The following is a 21,923-nucleotide window of genomic DNA, read 5'->3' on the forward strand; positions in this document are numbered from 1 at the left end:
CGGTGGCGCAGTGGTAAAGTGCTTGCCTCTGAACCGTAAGGTCCCGGGTTCGATCCCCGGTCGAGTCATGATGGAAAATGATCTTTTTCTGATTGATTCGGGTCTTGGATGTTTACCTATATGTATATTTGTTATTAAATATAGTATCATTGAGTTAGTATTCCCATAACACAAGTCTCGAGACTTACTTTGGGGCTAGCTCAATCTGTGTGAGTTGTCCTAATACATTTCATTTTAGCAATCTACATCCAAGCATAATTTCGAACCCTAGGAAGACGAGAGAAAAATATAATATGTACAGCATAAAGCCAAAGCCTTGATGCTCATACTAACATCCATCAATCTCCCTGTAACAGATTGCGGTAGCCGTATACACGAAATTATTATGAGGCCTATATGTACAGTCGGATAGCACATCAACATGTCCAAATTCATCCAACTTCGCCACTATTACCGCGGCACAAAGTTCCATTACAGACAGGGTAACTTGACATGATGTCAAGTTACTGCTTGAAATGATGCTTTGAAATGAATTTTAATAGGTTTATATGCTGATATATATGCGCCAACATGAATGCTATATTTTGTAATGAGGATTAAAGTTGAATCTTTATTTTACTTGTCATTTTTTGGGTGAAGTTTTGTTTTTATCGATTTATTGTTCATGTTAAGATGAAAGTTTTTCGCAAAAAGTTTTTTGTAGTGCAGAAAATTGTTATTTTGCACGCACAAAAAGCCATTTTGTCTTAGCGTCATCAGAGCACCGGTTAAAATCAAAATCAAATTTGACTTTGCAACTCACCCTTAAAACAAACATAGTACTTCTTTATATAATTTTTAACACAGGATGGCTTTACCCAACGATTTTCAAGATATTTGATTCACAGGTAGGGTTAATCAGTAATAGAAAATATGATCCGTTTATCTAGTTAAGCAATGACAAATTATACTTACCAGTTTTTGTTTCGACCTCAATTAAGTTGGGAATAAGCCAGGTCGGACAATAATAGTGGAATTGTATTTTTGTTGGCAATACGGAAGGTCCAACTAAAGTAATCACAACTTCCCTCGGACAAAGTTTTCTACAAAAATGAAAATTTTGACACAAGATTTTATTCTCGTCACAGAGATCCTGTTGCAATCAATACGTTACAAATAAAACGCGTTGACTACGAATCCGACGTGAAAAAATCATGGTGTCAACCATTGCGGAGTTCCCTCGTTGGGAGCCGAATCCTAGGAGCACCATAATCAGGTCATGCTGTCATTGTCATTAAAACATAAGCGACGTGGAAAATTTCAACTACAGTAGTAGGTGCAAGTACCATAACCGCTAAAAAGGTGGACTTAAACACAAACTTAAAACCTTTCGATTTACTAAATAAAAGAAATGAGAAATTTTAATGAACATTATCTGATATAAAATAAAGCACTTATTTATATATCTTATACATATTATATATAATCAAAACTCCACTGAAAACAACCTTAATCAAGGCTCATTGTATGCGGGCTTAAAATTTACATCGAAATGTCTTTCGGCCATGGATGGGGTTTTGAATTATGTTGTACTAGGTGAACGGCGAAACGCTGCACGACGCTGTGTACAAGTGTACAAGTGATTGATGGCAGCGACAACACAAGCCACGAGGAAATACGCCCATACATATGATGCAGTCTTAAAGGATTTATTGTTCTTTACCTATTAGTAAATTAGATAAAATTTTATTGTGTCATTAATACATATAATAAAACAGTAAAAAAAAGGGTAAATTTAATGTTTGCAAAAAAATAATTTATTGCGAGTAAGAATTTTTTTGAAAAAGTCTGTCTATTTCTTTGTCTGTTTACAAATCTGAAAAACGGATATGAATGAAACTTATTGTATAGCTATGAAATATACGGTATATATATATATTTAAACTGGAACAACTTATGCCTTACTCTAACGGACCATCTAAACTATGAGAGATATCGACTAAATGACGCCTTAGCAAAAGTATATCATCAATGTCATCAGCCATTTTAATGACCCCATTACTGATTCACGAAGATCCACAATACTCAAGAAATTAGCAGTACTTACTACAATACATATGTAAACAATAAATATGAGAAAAATAGCCATCTGGCGTTGTATTCCAATAAGTAGATCAACTGAAAAAATACTGTAGCTTAGAATATGAGAGAAAGATCTTTTAGCAGCGTGTTAACAGATGGAGAAATTAATAAAATTATCAAATTGAACGTCGCCGCTCGTCAATCCTTCAGCGGGCCGCTCGACCAATCACGGCGCATTTCAGCCGTGACGCATGCGCGCACGTGGGCGTCGGGTCGATATGCCACGTGACGTCACATTGGCCGACCAATGGCGCCCGGCCGTCGCACGTCAATCGATGTGAATGATTCGCCTTTTATTTTCCTTTCTATCCTATGAATCGACGACATCGACAACTTTTTTATAATTATTTTTATTTCACGGGCGACTGCCTTAGTTAGGTAGTCATTAAGATTGAGTTTCGGTTTATTTATTACTTACAATGTAATTTAGCAATGACTTTTAGTGTTTTTTCTTTCTATATACCTACTTTCTCAATAATATACTTGTATGTTGTATGTAAACTCTCATTGTTGTCCCTCATATTGGTCGTTTGATATATAGCTTTATATGAGAGATTTCGATGAGCCATACATTAGCATAATAACATAGGGATACGGGCTAATATAATACAACACATACTTTTTTTTATCTCATGAATCATAATGTATCGCATAATAAGTACCGTCCTTTTGCCCTGGCTTTTTTGCGAGTCTGCCTACGGATGTCTGAAGGGTAGTCGTTATACATGACCCTTTCGGAAACATTAAAGAAAACCTGTTCTCCCAGCGATAGCAGATTTTATAAGCGCTTGAAATAATGTCATCAAAATTCATTTTGCTGTAAAAATCTTTACGCCGTTCTCCCGGAGCGGAGAATTCGTTTAAAACTGTATTACGGAAATATCTTATTTTAAAGCTGTGACTTTTGTGAACCGTAAAAGGTCATCTTTGGAGGTTGTTATATGAATCTTTTATCAGCTATTTCTTGGCATTATTATGTATAGATGACCACGGAATATCATTGATAATTTAGTTCGAAGATACGGTGAAGGTTTCTGCGTAAAATCTGAATTAGATTTTGGTGACAAAAGACAAAGAAACATTTTTTGTTTATACGGTTATTTCTCTTCATTATAATCATCGTTTCAGCCCTTTTCTGCCCACTTATTACTCTTACGAGTTATTATTAGAAGGTAGCGAAGATTTTCATCAGGTGATCACGGATTCAAACTCAGTTCATTCGTATAATATCCATGTCCAGTCTATAAGCCATGTTGTGGGAGTGATTAAATTTGAAGTAGGTATATGAAGTATTCTCGGGCGCTTAATATTAAATGTCACACGTACGCCCTAAGATTGATCTATGACTTTTTGATTATCATATTATTTGTTAAAAGGTACCTACAGTCAATAAATAGTACATCAACTTACTTACTCAAATTAATTGCAAGTTTGCCCCCTTTTCCGCAGTGTATAGATTGTTATGATGTCGCAGTGATGATTTCCGAGTGTTTATGCCGGATTACTTGATATGTGGTCGACTGTACTTAGTACCCTTATATTGATCAAACTATATTATCATCTCATTCTATCGCTGGTTAATTGGAACATTAAATAAAATAAATGTATTAGAACAAATCACACAGATTGAGCTAGCCCCAAAGTAAGTTCGTGACTTGTATTATGAGATACTAACTCAATGATACTATATTTTATAACAAATACATATAAAGATAAACATATAAGACTTGGACTAATCAGAAAAAGATTATTTTCTATCATGACCCGACCGGGGATCGAACCCGAGACTTCTCGGTTCAGATGCAAGCACTTTACCACTGCGCCACCGAGATCGTCAAACAACATTGTAAGTACATCGAAAAACATTGTATAATAAAAACGTAAACATTGAGTTACTCAAATATTATTTATGTCATAACAAAACGTAGTTATTTTCAAAGGTTTATTCATCGCAAGTCCTCAGACGTGTTATTAATTGGAGGCACTAATGTTGTCTGACATGTGCGGCAGGATTAATGTGACATGAATTATGTTCACCTCTGTTTGACCTAGACCTCGAAAGTTAACCACGAAAACTGACTACCTACGAGAATATGTGATATGCAAATTGTTATTTTAACTTTATTATACAACATTTATGTAGGAACCTATATAGGAACAGTGAAGTAGTATTTTTCTGCTGATATGCTGGAACTATGCGACCTTTACTTCCCACGTGCTTTCCATCGCGTTATTTGAATTTATTGGAAAAACATTCAGAAGCACACCATGTTGCAATCTATTTATTAGCTTTTGTCTAATTTTACCTATCTGTAGTTGTAGTACTGTAGTAAGTAAACGAAATTTTGTGAATGGCAATGCAATATAAATATAATAATAATAATTTCTTTTCTGACCAAAGATCCATACATATAAAATATATACAAATATGATAAACATGACTGAAACTCTCTCTCTTTCCGGTGTCTTCCTCAGATAACGTCAGACCCCAGGGTCCACTGAATTTAGGATGAGTACCATAGGAGATAAAGTATGATTTGGAACTGAGCTGATAAAGAAACCAGCAACAGGGACTTTGACGTAAAACGAAAGTCTTAATAGAGTCTGTTCGTTTTTTATTATTATTATATTGAGTATGTCAGTATTTTGATATGAACAATTTGTATAATTCGATATGATTTTTGTACAATTTACATACGTGATCAACTAGATTAAAGTCAACTAGACATTTTGTGAGTATCTTAGTGGCGTGATAATTTACAAGAGGGTGGATAAAGCTGTACAATAAACAGTTGATTTATATTTAACTATTTATCTTAATTTACATAAAATACAGTCATTTACACTATAGAATTAGAATATTATTAAAATCTAATAGTTACTTTAAACCTTAGTAATATTTTTTTACAATGCAAAGCTTAAACTTAGGTAAGAAACATTTTATGGATTCTAAATGGAGTCGCTTCCGTTGGTATAAGGTATTTTAGATTTATACAAAATCAGTCTCTACCACGTCACCGAGCTCTGCCTTTTCGAACGTAATTAAAGTAATTAATTAATTCGTCTGTTTGATGTCTGAGAATTGATTGATTTTGAGCTCGCCCCAGGTCGAAGAGCATTGAAAAGTCCGTCGTCCCTACTTCATACAGACAGACGGCAAACACCACGAAACACTAGTATAAATGGTTTCACGCGTTTCGTTCTCAATCTCTATTTCTCTTACTTCACTCAAAACCTCTCGCTCTATATGACAATTTTTCGATTCGCACATGAATTTGTTCACAGTTAAAATGTTAATAAATTTGTAGTGCCAGAATGTTATTTTATTGGTATTTACAGCGATAGGACAATATAATAGAATGAGCAAACATTATTTCTCACAAAAAACTAATCAACTGACCATCATTGTTATCTCTGCCCCATTATGTTAATAAACAGGTTTATAATAATCCACTAGTGCCTAATCCGCGCTAATCTGTTGGTGGCAGTCTGATGAATTAATTCTTGTCATACACCGCCCTTGGCACTTTCCTGTCAAGAGGAATTATTGTCCTCTTTGACGATATCACATTGCCATTATCTGTTTCGAGCGTTGAGCCTTTGTATTCGTTTCGGGTATTTTTATCATCATAATATTGTATTTCGTAAGATTGAATTGTTCAATAAATATGATTTTCAAGAATTGAGAGATTTGGTTTAAAGCTTTAGTTCTTTTTGTCGAGTTTGTTTCGTAGGATCAACTGCTTTTGCGAAATTCGTTGCGAATTTGCTCCTATTACCGCGGTTTAAAGATCCATGCAGGGTAACTTGACATGCGGTGAACTGTACTAACTCGGGTGTCATGTTTTATTCAAGTTGCCTAATGGTATACATATGTTATTCAATTTATCTTGTTCTCGTAATTGCTCGACTCTTATAAAAAAGTACCACATCCAGCTCTATGATTTGTAAACAAAATCACATCACTAATAAAAATTATTTTAAAAATATTGTTAATTTGAAACTTTTATAATCTGAGTGTATTCCTGGTTTCTTCTCACCCACCACGTAGTAGCACACTTTGTTAATTTAAATATGGTTAATTAAAATTCGTAGACTGAGCCAAAGTAATGTAGGTTTCTAGATCAAGATATGGGGTTGTTCTCCACGAACATAAACCGCAACGGTTATTCCCTTTTAGCATTGGGGCGACACGGCATAGTACTTACGTAGAGGTTTTATTGTTACCCGAATTCGCATTGTATAGCCATGACAAGTACATTACACCCGAGCCTCTGATCTCTACCGGCTTGTCCTCATTTTTGGTAGGTTAATTAATTAACGTTGCTTTACTTTTAATTGTTATTGTCGATGGCGTTAATTCTTTTGATTTTTCATGTGAAAATCAGCATTTAATCCGAAATTAGACACTTCACACTCAAACTTTAAATGTCATTTGGCAAACATGTTACTGCCATTTTGGATTGAGATGGAATCGTTGATTTTGTGTCTTCTATGTTTTTTATAAGCCAGAGAATACAGGAAAGCAGATTTTAATTCATATGTTAGTTAGGACATGTCAATAGATGATTGATGACCCCGAACAAAACTTCGGGAAAAAGAGAGAGACAGACTAAACAGTATTCAAAAGAGATACTAGACTAAACAGTATTCACATAGCAGATTCTTCAAAACATTTTGCAGTAATCACAAACTTTCGGAACAAGACCGCGTTCTGTCTGAAGAGGCGGCCTCAACCCTCTTTGTACTTTGACAGCACTTGTCTGGCCCTATTGTGTGCTTTGATGCTCTCTAAAATCGTGGAGAAAATTCTAGTCACTATTTATGTTTATCAGTAAAAAAATAGAATGAAATACACGTGTAGTTACTTAGTTTCGTGTTCCAAAATTCATATCACATAGCGATATATCGGGTCTTTTTCGACGAAAAATAGGGCCTTTTAGAACTTTTCAAAGTAAAACTGGATTTAATATTAACAATAAGGAGGAAGAACCGTTCGTTATCATAGTAATTATATAAAGCGTCACGTTGTGTGTCACATTACCTTGTTATAGGATTATAACGTTACGTAAATGTCTTGTGTAAAAGGTTCTTTTTGTCGGATTATATAAATTCCTCTCCCTATAATCACAATCCTCTTTGCTAATGATCGTGACCAATACGTGGAATAAAACACTTTGCTTTCCTAGCAACATTAATAAGTACATTGGTTTGTCATTCCCTTCTCAGTTTTCTACGCCACCTGGTTAACAGAGTCTCTGAAGGATTTATACAGTGACAATACGCAAATATACACATAAAATTGGATACGCAAAAGGCCTTATCACTCTAAGGAATTTGTTAAAGGTAATCTTTTAAAAAATAACTTAGAAAAAGAGGTACGTAGAGAACATAGAACTACAGTTTTCTTGTATAGAATAAAAACAAATAAAACTTTCCGCTGCAAAATGAAAAGGTTTCCAAGACAAGGCAATATATTTTTGATGTGCAGTGCAGCCCGAGAGACCTCAATGCATTTCTGCAAAGCCTTGCTGGAGGAGAGAGAACAAATACAGACAATATAGAAGTATACCTCGTGTCCTTGCTAATAATATTTAGGGTTTGTTGCTCCATCTCTCGAACGATATTAGACGCTTGAAATTTTCAGGATTATTTTTAATTTTTCTATTTTATTATGAAACTTTGTATTAGTTATTGCTCCTGTGAATTAAATAAACCAAATGTATTTAAATCTTAGGCGTTAGTTATGTACATATGGATCTATTTTATTGCACATACCTGTGTAGGACATACTTTTCGGAATCCCAACCTAACAATGCGCGTGTTCCGACACACATGTGACCATTTTATAAAGATCTTCAATTTACGAATCTGATATATGGTAACGCATATCCAATATAAGAAAAATAAACGGTATTTCATTTGAATAAATACAGTGACTTATTTTAAAACGAGATAAAACCAGTTATTTAGTATTATCGAAACAAAACACAGGTTGTTATGCGAACTTTAAAAATTGTCTGCACATTGTTACATTTTGCAACGTAGAATTTTATACACAAACTTCTATTTGACCCTGTGCAACAGTGTGCATTTTCTCAATGTTCGCATCTGTTGTAGCTTGAATATTTGTGCGAAATCTTTAGTAAGAAAATGATATATACATAGTGATGTCTAAGGCCGCAGTTATTTTCAGAGCTGTAATGTTATAAGGCTTTCAAGGGATTTTCGCAGCATTTTATTTTAAAGCAAGTGTCGAATAATCTTTATAAATTTTGATGGCTGTAGGATATTAATTTTTTACTATTTGGGGGCAGGTCAAAGAAGAGGTGGATTGATTTGTTAGATTAAAATAGAAGTAACAGATCGGTTAATATCAGACAGGGAGAAGTGGAGGAGACTGACATGCTGTACCGACCACACATAAAGTGTTGACGATACATTTTATTTTCATGACTTATATTTGTTGCTTTATTGCTAGCTTTTCAGCTGTCCTCTAACGTACTACTAAAATTATTCTCAACAAAAAGATGTCAAAATGTTGGCTGCTCTGTTGCTGAAGATCTCGAATATGCTCGATGTCGTCCAGCGAGATTTTTACCAGTATTGGAACAATACAGGTCAAAATCTCGCAATTCATCATACTAAATTTTCATAGATTAATAAATTCACCGCTACGGTTTCGTAGCACGTCTACGAATTTCGTAGCACCCGCTTTGGATGCTATGTAGTGTAACTAGTTATGTTACCTCGTTTGCACTTCGATTGCATAGTATGAAGCGTGTACGTCATTCCTAAGAATATAACCTCTCTAATAACTTCCCTGGATGTTGTATGAAGCAATTAAGGGATATTAAAAAAAGCTTAATATCTGATAGGCAAAAAACAATATTTTAAAAAAGAATGCCAATTCAGAGTACAGCTAAAGCTCAATCAATGTGTACTTCAGTTTGTTCGAAGGCTATATACAGGATAAGCCATATAATCGATGATAGGAAGCGATCACAAATGAGGCCAACCCAATCGGAGGTCAATCTACAATGTCAATATTGTACCTTGGTATATACTTTTTATATCCTAACTAATATTACGTTATTACATTACATATAGTATTAATTAATAAAAATTCGATTATCATTGCAAAGTCGACACGCGAAAAAGAAGTAGGTACAGTCAACAGCACATCAACCTATCCAAATACATTGCAAACTCGCCGCTATTACCGCGCCTTCGTCTTCATGTGGGGTAACTTTATGTGCTGTTGACTGTACACATAAACACTGTCAAACTACTCTATCCGTATGCTCCAGAGACTTGCTTGTATTCGTGTAACCCTTAGTACCCAAAAGGGCTTTCGAGTTCGAACATGTAAGTTTATCTGCAAGCAGCGAGCAATTATTATATCCCAACTGACTAATACTTTACTTATGAATGTTTCCACTTTCAGGGGGCTATTTGTTCATAGACGTGGCCTTTCTTTTGATAATCGATGCCTTTCGAGGCTTCATTACCTATGTAATATGTGCCTCTCGGCGGGTGTCCCATTTTGTCTGAATTTAGTTGTAATGTTAATTTTGTTTCTAGTTTATTTTTAGTTCTATTTGTGTTATTGGTATAAATAAATATGTTTATTTACATTGATTTTTATCTTTTACAATCTGTGCGGAAGCAGCCTGCGCATTCTATGTTTTTTTCTTTTACAATGGAAAATGTATTATAGAATTTAATAATACATAATATTTAAAAATATATATCCTTCAGAACAGATTTCCATATACCCTGGCACTCGAAGCAGACGTGTATTGATTGCTGTTTGTGACCTTTCTCAGTTACAATAAAATAAATTTTCAACATTGAACTAATCCCGATGAACTCCAATAGAAACGCGCTCGAGTCGACGGCACAAATTAATGATGGTACAGATATGTCACTTAATCAACTCATCTTAAATGTATAAATATAATATGGACAAAATAAGTTCGAGACTCCTGTACTAAATTTTATAACATATACATAAATAGATAAACATTCTTCGTTTAGTCGACCCTAGATTATTTCTGATTAGAAATTGTCCAGCCAGCGTATTTTTTGTGCCCTTTATAAAAATTCTCAAGGTGCAGGAATCTGAGCAAGATGGATATCCAAGCACGTGAGGTATTGTCTGATGAAGCGAATAAGTAGGGCATTGACTGGTTACTAATAGAACCTTGTACTTGTACGAAAACTGAAGTTGATGACCCTCAACGTTTTGGAACTAAGGTTAAGGTCTAAGCTGCTTAATGTTTGTCTCGAACAGCAATGAGAGCTGGTGCATACATTGTTTTTTGTGTCATTAATAAATATTACTTTCGCTTTAATTACATTTCGGATTTTTGTGAAAGATCGATGTAAATGAAATCATAAAAAATGGTGTTATATTTTAATGCCTCTATGTGTTTATTCATGTACAGTATCACGCCTTTATCCTTTACGGGGTAGACAGAGTCAATAGTTGCAAAACTTGAACTCGCAAAGTCGCAACTTTTAGCTTTATGGTGGGCCTATTGGTGGAATTGAGATTAAATAGTTGTCACTATTTAATCGTTGCTAGTGCATGGCGTATGAGAAGAATCTTAAGTTAGCTCTTATTAGTATATAAAACGTTTTTCTTTAGAATACCCAATACTAAAGAAATATACAATATAATATAGATAAATATATCTGTATATTCTGATATCTATGGTATCTGTAATCACATTATTTGGAGGATCTCGTTGAAGGCAAGTATTGATTACACGCGTGACCTTTGCCCTCTTCATAATTGTAGTCGGGGAATTGTATCCGCGTAGAGCTTTATTTTGTTTCCATTTTGATTTAATGTCTTCTGTCTTCCTAAAGTTGATTTGAGATACAAGGTTCTTCATAGTGGTTTTGGATTTGCCATTTTCATGAGAGCTTCAACGTTTTATCCTGAAGCAAGTAGAGCTGCAGCGCCACAAACAGACATATAGTTGAGATAGACATGTGTATACCTCAACGGCTTCTTACCCAAACGGCTAAAGGCCACGATGACACACGATAGGGATAATCTAAGACATAACACCACTGCAGTTACTTAGGTTCTGCAAAGGTAATAACGCGTAAGCTTAACGGGTCGCCGCGCCGTCAACATAGGCTGACCAGTTAACCCGCACTCCAAAAAAGGGTGGATTTCACCCAGTGTTAGTAGTTTTAGTGAATTTGAATTTGAGTTTTGATTGTATAATAAAGAAATCTTTCGCTACTAACATTAAGTTTCTAGTTTTTCTTGCCACAAATTAATTCTACACACCACATGGCGCAGACGACGTTGACTAATCATTTATTCCGGAGACGAATGGAATAGTTTAATATAAATAAGACTGCATTGCTCGCCGTTCGACAAACGTACAGTTCGCTCCAAGTCAAGTGAACCTTAACCTCTGAGTGATGCTAATAGCTGCGAATTTCCGATGAACTTGGAAAAATGTGGTGTGCTGTTGACTGTACCCGCTTTCTGTTGAATTATTCCACTTATCCATTTTTCCGAGTCCCACTCTTCCAAAGGTGGAATCCAACATTTCATACAAAATTACAAGCGTTCAGAATTTTTTTCCTTTATTTATTTACGTCTGAATTTTCGATAAGGCGATATTCTTTGTTTGCTTTAGACGAATATAATAAAACTCAATGTAAATTCTGCAATTGGAATAAATACTTTAAATTAGAAGTGAAATACTACAACCGGGAACACGCGAGTTTGAGAGAGCGAAACTTTAGATTACATGTCAGGGAATATTATATCTAAAAGTTTTGATCCATTTCTTGTAGAAATTATTTCGTGTAATTTAACGAAGCAAAATGCGTAAACTGTATGTTGCTCAGGTTCATAAAAATCAAAATTAAAAAACAACTTACTTAAATCGCCATGTAAACTATTACATCGAGACCTATCTATACTCCTTATGCAATTCTAACAAAGACGCAGTCTGTCAAGAAAGTGATGAAAATAAATGATGGCGCTGTCTCCTGTTGGCTGGCAACACCGGGTATTTATCAACCAATCTTGAGCGTTCTATTCGGTATTGCAATGACAAAAAATGTAGTTCTTTAAAAATCTGTTTTCTTCACTTTCTTGACAGATATACTTTTCATAGCACCTTAACATAATATATGTTTATGACCGTGAAAGCTTAAATGTTCACACTCGTATTTTAATATCAACATACGTTTCATAATTTAACGTCACGCGATGATTTGCACTGTTGTTAAAGTTAAGTTACAAAGTATCTAGATGTACAATTTCATGTCAAGGTACAATTATGGACCCCTATGTGGTCGTGATAGAGACGAATTTGCAATGATTTTGGGTGAGTTGACTATACAACGCGTCATTATTTGTTGGCGCGTGCGAAAATTACCGTCATTTGGCCCATCACCACCTTAAATGCGTTTCCGGGCCGTTGTTCTCGGGTCGTCGGACTTATTTCTTAACGCGATTTGGTCGTTAATTATTTCAGAAACTCTGTGATATTTCACATCGCTGAAAAGAAATGATTTTGTAGTACCATTGAAAATAATGACAAGTTTTAAATAAATGATATCAAGTAATTCAGCTCATGTACGCAAATATTGAGAATATTGATTGATTTAACTTGTGTTTGTTAGGAATACGTTGGGAGCTAATAATGACAAAATGTTCAATATAATTTTAGATCATTGTTCATCAAGACTCATTCATATTTAAAATCATCGTACTCATAACTAATGAAGATTCTTTTCAAAGTGAAATTGATTTATTCAAAGAACGACCAGAGGTAATACTTCTGTGCTCTCGTTATGTTGCGATCCCTCCCCGTGTCGAAGTTCGATGAACTTGACGATTAATCTGTATATTTGTTTACTAGTTACGCGTTGAATCGCCAGTTGGAGTACTTTATCGACCTTCTAGCTGTAATTAAACAATCCGTCTGGCAGGACTGAGGTCAGAGCCTAGGTATTCGGGCTATGTTCATTTAGTTCAGATATTTTGCCGTAATTGCCGTGTTAATGAAGTTATTTTGTTTATTCTGCGTGAGATTGCGTGGGATTGAAGTTTTTAAGTAAAATAATAAAAAAAAAAAATCGTCAGATTACCAAGGTCAAATTGCCGCATAATATTTGTAATTTCCATATATTTAATTCAAAAGTTTCGACCATAGATTTAGAAGGGCCTATCTCTGATGTCGTCACACCTACACCATACATTCTTCATTGTCGATTTTACAGTTATGGCAAAACGACTATCTGTGTTTAAATTTACATTTAACCATAATTTTGTAAGGCTAAATATTCTGTGTTTTGTATCGACCACTACCGACAGACAAAAAGGTTCTTTTTTACTCCGACATTCCTAAAAATCGCTGACGTCGAACCACTATTTCAAGAGTGGTCTGCAAACAAACCCGAGCCAATACATAACAGCATTTTAAGTGCGAAATCCACAAACACGCTTCAGACGTTGGGCCAACATTGCTGCCAATAGACGTACAGTTGGAGGCAGATAAACCTGACCTACGTGAAAAAATAAGTTAGTTTGTAGTTAGCAGAAGCTGACGGAATATGATAGACAGATAGATAAGTCATTTATTCCTTAGAATATGGTGATACAGTGATGTAATTAGTTACAATAGGGTGCAATATATTCTGCCTCTTAAGCGTAGGAATGTTATATGTAGGTTATACAATTATCTATTTATGCATAACATCTATTTGTACTATGTTTCAAGTGAATAAACATTTCATTTATTTTGATGGTGCGTTCCCCTTTGCTTAGCGTCTCGTGCTATCTCAACGCATGTACTTATATAATTTTAACTAAACTATCGTAGGTAACGCGTACTTTTCGATTTTAGATACACTCCTTACCAATTTTGGCATGAACCGTCATAATGTATGTGAAGCAGGCGACGGCATTTATTGAAAACAATATATACCTATAGACACAGGTTACATATCATGACTGTTTATTGACTGCAAAGTTAGCACAATGTGTGTGGGCTTCAGACAAACAGGTCTTGCGGTCTGGCCCTTCGGTCTGCCTGACATCCTTTGACGCCTTCGCGTTAAATATTAAAATATTCATGAGGACGTCCCAAGATGGCGTTGGCGCTGTTGCGGGAAAAATGTGGGGAATATAGGGAGTAAAATGGTGATGTAGACATCCCTGACACGCGAGACACTTTGAAAAAAAAAGCAGAATTTGAACGTATAATACAACCATCTGAATGTCCTCATCTACTTTTTCCTCCTTCTCTCGTATTGGATATAAAGGTATTTGCAATTACATGGTCCATGAGTGGCTGTAATGCTGAAAGGAAAAAAATATTTTATTTAAAAAGGTCCAACAAAAATGGTTTCCCGAAACGAAGATGTCGATGTAAGATAATCCGAGATGAGCTCCGGGATTGTGCTTCCTAATATCAAACTTGGATAAGGTAAAGAATTCGAAGAATCTAGAAAGGATCGATAATTGCACTGTTGTTCAATGGAGGAATTTAATTATTTACTCCCGTAAAGAATCGAGGTAACGTCAATTGAAACAATTTTACAGTTTAACTTTAATAGTTTATAGTATAGATTTTCGATTTGTAAACAACCCGATGCATCGACAGACAACCAATAAAATATTAGGCACTCTTAGATACGGAGACAAGAAAAGTCTTATATTCCGGGGAAAATGTAAGGTTCCCCTGTTCGCCTCATTTCTACTTTTAAGGTAAAAATACTTTCCGTGTGTAGGGTGGAGTGTTGTTTCATTTAAATATAAGCTTTACTGAGATACTCTACGTAGTCCTCTCTAATTAGGATTGTACTCGAGTACTGAGTGGATTTTCTTATACTGCCTGCGCAATGTAGGCTTAAATTAATGCATAAATTCGAATTATTTTAGTATTTCTTGAGTACAGTACCAGTCAACAACGCATCAAGTTACCCTACATTATCCTCTATGACGTGGTAATAGCGGCGATTTTGCAATGAATTTGGGTAGGTTGATGTGCTGACTGTACAATCTGTACATGTAATGTATAACATTAAAACTTAGCAATGTAAAATGACGATTCGGTGTACTTGATAAACAATAATTTAGCACCATGAGTTGTGCAAGAATTTTAAAAAAGTTCACGAGACAAGGGCATGTTCTTCTAAAATTTTCCATTCCCAGTCGTTGAAGCAGTTTTTACCGAATGATTCTCAAATACAGACTAAGAAATCTAGAAATTTCCTTAAGATAAATCGTGTCTCAACTCTATCAGAGAGCTACCGTTCCGTTAAAAGAGAGTTGGATTAAACTTCTAACTAACGGTTATAAAACTTGGCCACGGTCTAGAAATGGTTCAGAATCCCCAGACAAAAAGTTCCTAACTAACGATCTCAATTTTCTAATTGGATTTACTGTTTCGCTCTCTTAGATAAACACGGCCGTCCCCCTTGGGGTTAGAGCGGGATAGCTAATTCTATTGCGGGAGTGTTATTAGTTGGCCAAAGTGCTCGTATGTTAGACAATCCATAAATTAATATTTCTATTTGTAATGAAAATTACGATTATACTGCTTACTTGCTACTAGCTTCAATATGTCAGTTAAGATACAAATAATAAACGTTATTTTATATTTTTGGACATTCCAAGACATTTTACGCATTAAGGTTGAGGTCCACCATAACTTGCACAGAGTTCCACATTAACATTAACGCATTTTTCTACGCAGTTTAAAGTCATCTGTGACATTTCACGAGTGTAGTCGTGAAATTTGAATAAGAAACTGATTAATTCAGTCAATAATACGTGATTGCTTTTGAATGAGATTACGCCATTACATACGCCACAGTCATATTTTAGTTATGTAGTTCAAAGTAGGTAATATGATTCAAATATTTATTAATATTATGCTTGTAATATTATAAGGTGTACCCTTATAATATTACAAGCATAATAATAAAAAATATGTTTGGTTTATTGATAAGTAAAGAGACTTATCAATATGCTGTAATTACTAAATAATTTGTTCGGCAATCATGCTTCCTACTAATATTATAAATGCCAAAGTTTGTGAGGATGTATGTGTGTGTTTGTTACTCTTTCACGCAAAATGTACTGGACAGATTGTTATGAATTTGGTACACGGGAAGAATAAAACCTGGAATAACACATAGAGAACTTTTATTCCAAAATTCCCACAGTAGCGAAGCCCTGGGGCGCAGCTAGTGTAATTATTAGTTCCGTACCGGACGGGCTTTTACATAACTAATTATTCCACAATATTTTATGGCTATTATTCATCTTACTTATAATTTTACACCTAAGATTCATCTTACTTATAATTTTACACCTAAACCTTCCTCGGAAACCACACGAAATCTTTGTGAAAACCGTACAATAATCCGTCCCGTAGTTTTTGAGTTTATCGCGTAGAGAAAACTGGAGCGGCTTCTTTTTATAATTTAGGATATAGCTTAGCATTATTTACAATGTGATGTTAAAAGAAAAACGAAATTAGTAATTCTACGTTTTTGTTTGTATTATTCCTATACCCTAACCTTAGACATTTTATTCCCTCTTCCCAGTTCATCTGTGGTCGAGTCTCCTTGTACATTTGCGCCAGAGAGCTCTGTTCTGGCTTTCTGGGTACACAGGTTCTCGCTCTGAATCTCCTTCTGCATATACTTACTTAGACATGTTATTGACAGCTGCATATTACGTATTCATATCGGGATCTCCAGCATCCTGATTGCGGATGTTAGAGATAACACGAATAATCGAGTACTCTCATCGTGGAAATTGTACGGGGATTTTTCTATTTCAGCGGAATCTGAGATGGCTTTTGCCCGGGCGAAAACGTTGACGCCAGGTTTCAACCCATTTATTAGTAGCGTTTACGCCGGGTAAAAATATTTGTTTACACCCATCCATATGGGATGCTTTTATTTAGTTAATGTAGAGAAGAATTGTATTACAGAAGAAATGTTAGCTGTAAAATATAAAGTTATAACATTTGATAATCTAAAGTAATAAACAGATCTATCCACGTGTTACCATTTTGGTTTCGATGATTTTTAATGCATTCATTAAAATTTGGGTACACAGTTTACAAAGAGTACTTTTACAGGCAAATTTTATGAAATTTGGCTAGATTCAAATAAATTTCATATTTATATGTAAAATACACAATAATCTAGCCCGTAGATCGGTCTTTATTCCCATTTCCACTTGCAACTTGATAAATTATAAATTGAACCTGTGCTAAACAGTTGATGATTCACTCCATGACACATCGACGCCATTATTTTCAATGCAATTGCATCTGATTCACAGTTTGTATGTTGACCAGTAATACATTGTTCGTACATCTATCGAGATGTACAGTCAACAGCACACCATGTAAAGTATACAATTATCATTGTAAATTTTTCCTCATTATTGCCGCTCCGTTTTTCTTACACCTTACATTCTTACCAAGTCTTTTTATGTAATATTAAACTACAGCAATATAAATTAAAATATACTCTTTAAGAAATTTCATGGTTAATACATGTTTTACTTTAAAATTTATAGGTTTGAACTATTATTTGTTATACTTATGTTGTATGTATGTACTGTGAAGATTGTTTACATGAAAAAAATTTAGATCCATGCAGGCTATCTTGATGTGCTTTTGACTGTACACCCAAAATGAACCCCTTCAAAAGTTTATGAGCATCTGTGACTCACATCTTTTGCCGTAGGTTGCGTTTGGATGACAAACCATCGTTTGGCGCGGGCACAAGTTTAGAAAACTTAAATTTTATAACGTAGATTTAGTAACAATGAAGTGTGGATTTTATAATTCAAAAAATATGGAACATGAATAAAATTAACCCTTACGCCGAAAATGACGCCATGGGTCCCTACAAAATTACCCAAATTCCTTAGTGGACGATATGTTGTATCAAGAAACAAAAACTATTTTATTATTTTATCATGTTTTTTACGGTTCAGATAGGTATTAACTTGTAACCCTTGTCAAATAAACTTGGTTATTTATTTCTTTCTGCTATATTTATGGCTAACCCTAGGCCCTAAGTTTAAGGTGAAAAGGTTTAAATTAGAAATATGTTTGTTATTCGTATTTTAATGTGAAATGTTTCGGTTTAATTTGTACAATAATGAACCGAAGAGGGTCTGCGGTTGTGGTTACAAGAAGACAGGAAAATTTTATACATTAATTTGCTCTTGTGTAAGGCGTCCTAAATGAGCTACAAATGCAGCGCAATATAAAACATATGTACGTACATGTTGCTGCAATCTTTACGCACATGCATAGCGAAATTGAAATTTTCGAGAATGTACGAAAACGATTATAAAATCTACTAGAGTGATCTTGACGAAAATCTGGAAAGTTATACCAGAATTATTTTTAATTTCGTCAAGATCACTCTAGTAGATTTTTTGTAGATTATTTTATTATTATTTATAGATTTATTAGTAGAATGACCTTTGTCACTTTATTTCAATTACTCTTAGTGTAGACTTATTCTAACAGAATCTAGACTATTTTCCTTGTAGCCTTAGGATATAACAATATTAAATAGTGCAGAAGGTCCCTCGTTGCAAAAGTCCTTGCGATTAGGTACGCGATAACCCAGCATCCTACGTGAGCGACAGCACACTACATGACGCTGTATATTGTTATATGAGTGATTACGACTACAACATGCCACAAGTAATACACACTTTTGACATTGATGCACCGCGCCGCGTAGCGCTGCCTAGTCGTTTTCGTCGCACACCTAGGACGCTGGGTAACTGCATTTGGCGTCAGTGCGGAGTAATTCAATTGCTGCTCTCTCGACAATACGTTGATTGCTTCAAATGAATGTGAATGTTCCACTTTCATGGGATTAACTTTACGTACAGAGCTACATAATTCATGTGTGTTTTTACTTTTGAAATAATGGGGTAGATTAAGAAAAATGTTAAGTGATTTGTATGGGAGAAAATGTTCTTGATCTTACGCTTTTTGTTTGGAAGTGTGGCATTTAAACCGGCCTTTATGAATCCATCGTGTCAAACATCTATTTAACCATACATCGCCTACGAATGTCGACTCTTGGCTTTGTTTGCCCCGTAAGGGAAAAAGACGTAATACTGTAATAAATCGTGTCAAGCAGTCTAATTGGCAGTGAAAATTGTATCAAAACCAACTCATTTCTATTCGCGTGTTTTTAAGTACTTTTAAAGGGGATCTGATAAGTAAACATGGAATTGTGTTCGACATGCCGCGAAGGTCTTGTAGGAAAGGATATAATATAATCAATGGGAATGGAATGAAAGGCCACGCTAGACATTTTCGCTCGAAATGCTCATGACGCAAGAATTGAAGTAAATAACTAAATAGGTTTATAGAGACGAATTATGATAATGTATTTATGCAACTGGGTAAAGTATTGCACGATATGGTATAATATTTAGATTGAGAGTTATTAAGAATGTGATTTTGTAAAATATTCCCAAAATAAACGGTCAAGTAATAAGAAATTGAAGTGATGGTTAGGATGATGACGGAGTTATGGATAGGTTGTCAGAAAATGTGAAAACATCAGAAGCAGTTAAAGATGGTGAAACAATTGTTCAGACTTGTTGAGACTAGCTGACGGTCATTATTTAGTAATTAATAGGTATAAAACCATTGATACACCTCATGGACATGCGTGACAATGGTCTGACTTGCCAAATAGTCCAACAATGACGATGATAGTCAACTAAATCTTATTTAGAATAATAAGTAGAGATTGGAACCTGGATTCCCATGATAACTCTTCGTATCGGAAGGTGTTCCAAGAGAAAAGAGAGATAAAGCGAAAAGTGAAAAAAGGAAAAATTTAAATGAGTTGTGTGACATCTTGATAAAATTTATGCATACAGTAACTAGTAGAGTAATTGTGAATGATAAAATGTTGCTCGTGAATTGAATTTTATTTTCAAATGCATTTACATTTAAAAGAAAATCTAGAACATGAGTATACGTAGCACGTTATATTAGGTCTATAGATTATGATAGCTTTGATGTTTTTTAAATATTATTTTTGTGTACTTAGTGAGGATATATTTTTAGTATATTTAAAAGATTCATAAAACTTACCAGCATCACAGTTCTAGAACTGTTTCCGTATACGCTAACCTCCTCCTGGATCATCCTTATCCAGTTATTATTTGCTAGTAATATCTTTTACGTCGTCGACGTCGACCCTTCAACTAGACCAAAATGTTTAATTTGCTTTTTTCAAGTCTTATTGATGATATTGAGATGTTATTTTTTGGGATTTATCAATACTTTCGATCGTTACATTAGTAAATTATATCATCTCCTGGATCAATAATGCAAACGCGTTAAAAAGTTTGTCTCGACGCACGAACGGAGACCCTCGGCCGTATCTTTCATAAACTTTTTTTATAGCTACCTTACGTGTAATATGGCACAAATGGCACTTCGCCTAATATGGATGCTATATCTCCAATACTTATGTTTTCTTTAGTTCGCCATAATTATTATTATCTTTGTTCTGATTGTTTTTAACCCCGGAGAGGAGTTATGAGTTTAATGTGTCTGTGTATCTGTATCTTCTTCATCTTTCCGTGGCATCATAGCAGCCAAATGCTTGAACTGATTTTGATCTAGTTTTTTTTTATTTATATATTATTTTTATGATCATTATGGACACTTTTGCCAGAAACAGCGTATTTAAAATAATTGTTTTTTTTTACTGTCTAGATATATGCCAAATCTAAGGTTTGGCTTTTAATATTATTACAGCGGTGAAGATATACACCAGATAATATTAAATTTCATTCCATTTTAAGAAAATTATAAGTACTTCAACCTTCATGGCGACCCGTAGCTAAACAGCTTTGGCTCTTTCATAAAGTTCTTTTTATAGGCACATTACGTGTAATGTAACGGAGCGGCACTTCGATTAATATCGGGAAATATATTGCGGTACCCCGATACTTACGCGTACTTACATTGTCTTCTATGTGAATCAACATGGGAATTGCTTCATTATCATCTTCTACTTCTCTATCGTTTATTGAATCTTTGTAAACATTTTTAATTATTTTATTTATAATAATATTTTCCTCTGATTCATCAATATTATTTTCTGTTCATTTAACAGACACTTTTACGAGTATATTCATGTACACACTTGTCCCTAGATTTTCAGTGTTAATCCAAAATTATTTCAAAATTCAACACACTGATTTTAAATCTGACATATGTGGATGAACAAATAAATCTATAAAATCTATTTATCAAAATTTATGGCTATCAAAATACCACAATGTGTTCCATAACAGTTTTTTCCCAAATTTCGTGTAATCTGGCTTACGTCTATAGCCAATCAATACACCCATTGCGTCACGTCTCACTGCTCAGTCAAACACATAAGTGCGTAGTTTGCCCAGTTCCTTGACCCACACCGATTTAGGGGACACTTCATGCCCTTTCAAAGCATTTCGAACTAGGTTTCAGTCATTGAGCCGATAATAGTAGAAATGTTTTTGCGATATTTTTAGATTGCATTGAACTTTTTTTTTACAAATTTGTAACTTTTATTCGTAACATGAATCTATTTAAAATTCTTGTCCAATATTCAAAGCAGGTTACCGATAAAGTTGATCAGCATTGCTGAAATCAAAGCGCGCGTGCCCTGAATGCCCTTAACGAGTTTCATTCCGCCTCCATTCAACTCTCCGTCTCGTTTACATTTTCAAATAGCCTGTCTGCCCG

At 34.7% G+C, this 21,923-nt stretch overlaps 1 protein-coding gene across 4 annotated transcripts in view; it reads left to right on the plus strand.

The window, feature by feature from the left end:
• unc-104 (uncoordinated-104) overlaps positions 1 to 21,923 on the plus strand; it is a 90,891-nt gene that overhangs the window by 19,762 nt on the left and 49,206 nt on the right. The window lies entirely within an intron of this gene.

The sequence above is a fragment of the Plodia interpunctella genome, chromosome 14, assembly GCF_027563975.2.
Source record: "Plodia interpunctella isolate USDA-ARS_2022_Savannah chromosome 14, ilPloInte3.2, whole genome shotgun sequence".
Taxonomy (NCBI): Eukaryota; Metazoa; Arthropoda; class Insecta; order Lepidoptera; family Pyralidae; genus Plodia; species Plodia interpunctella.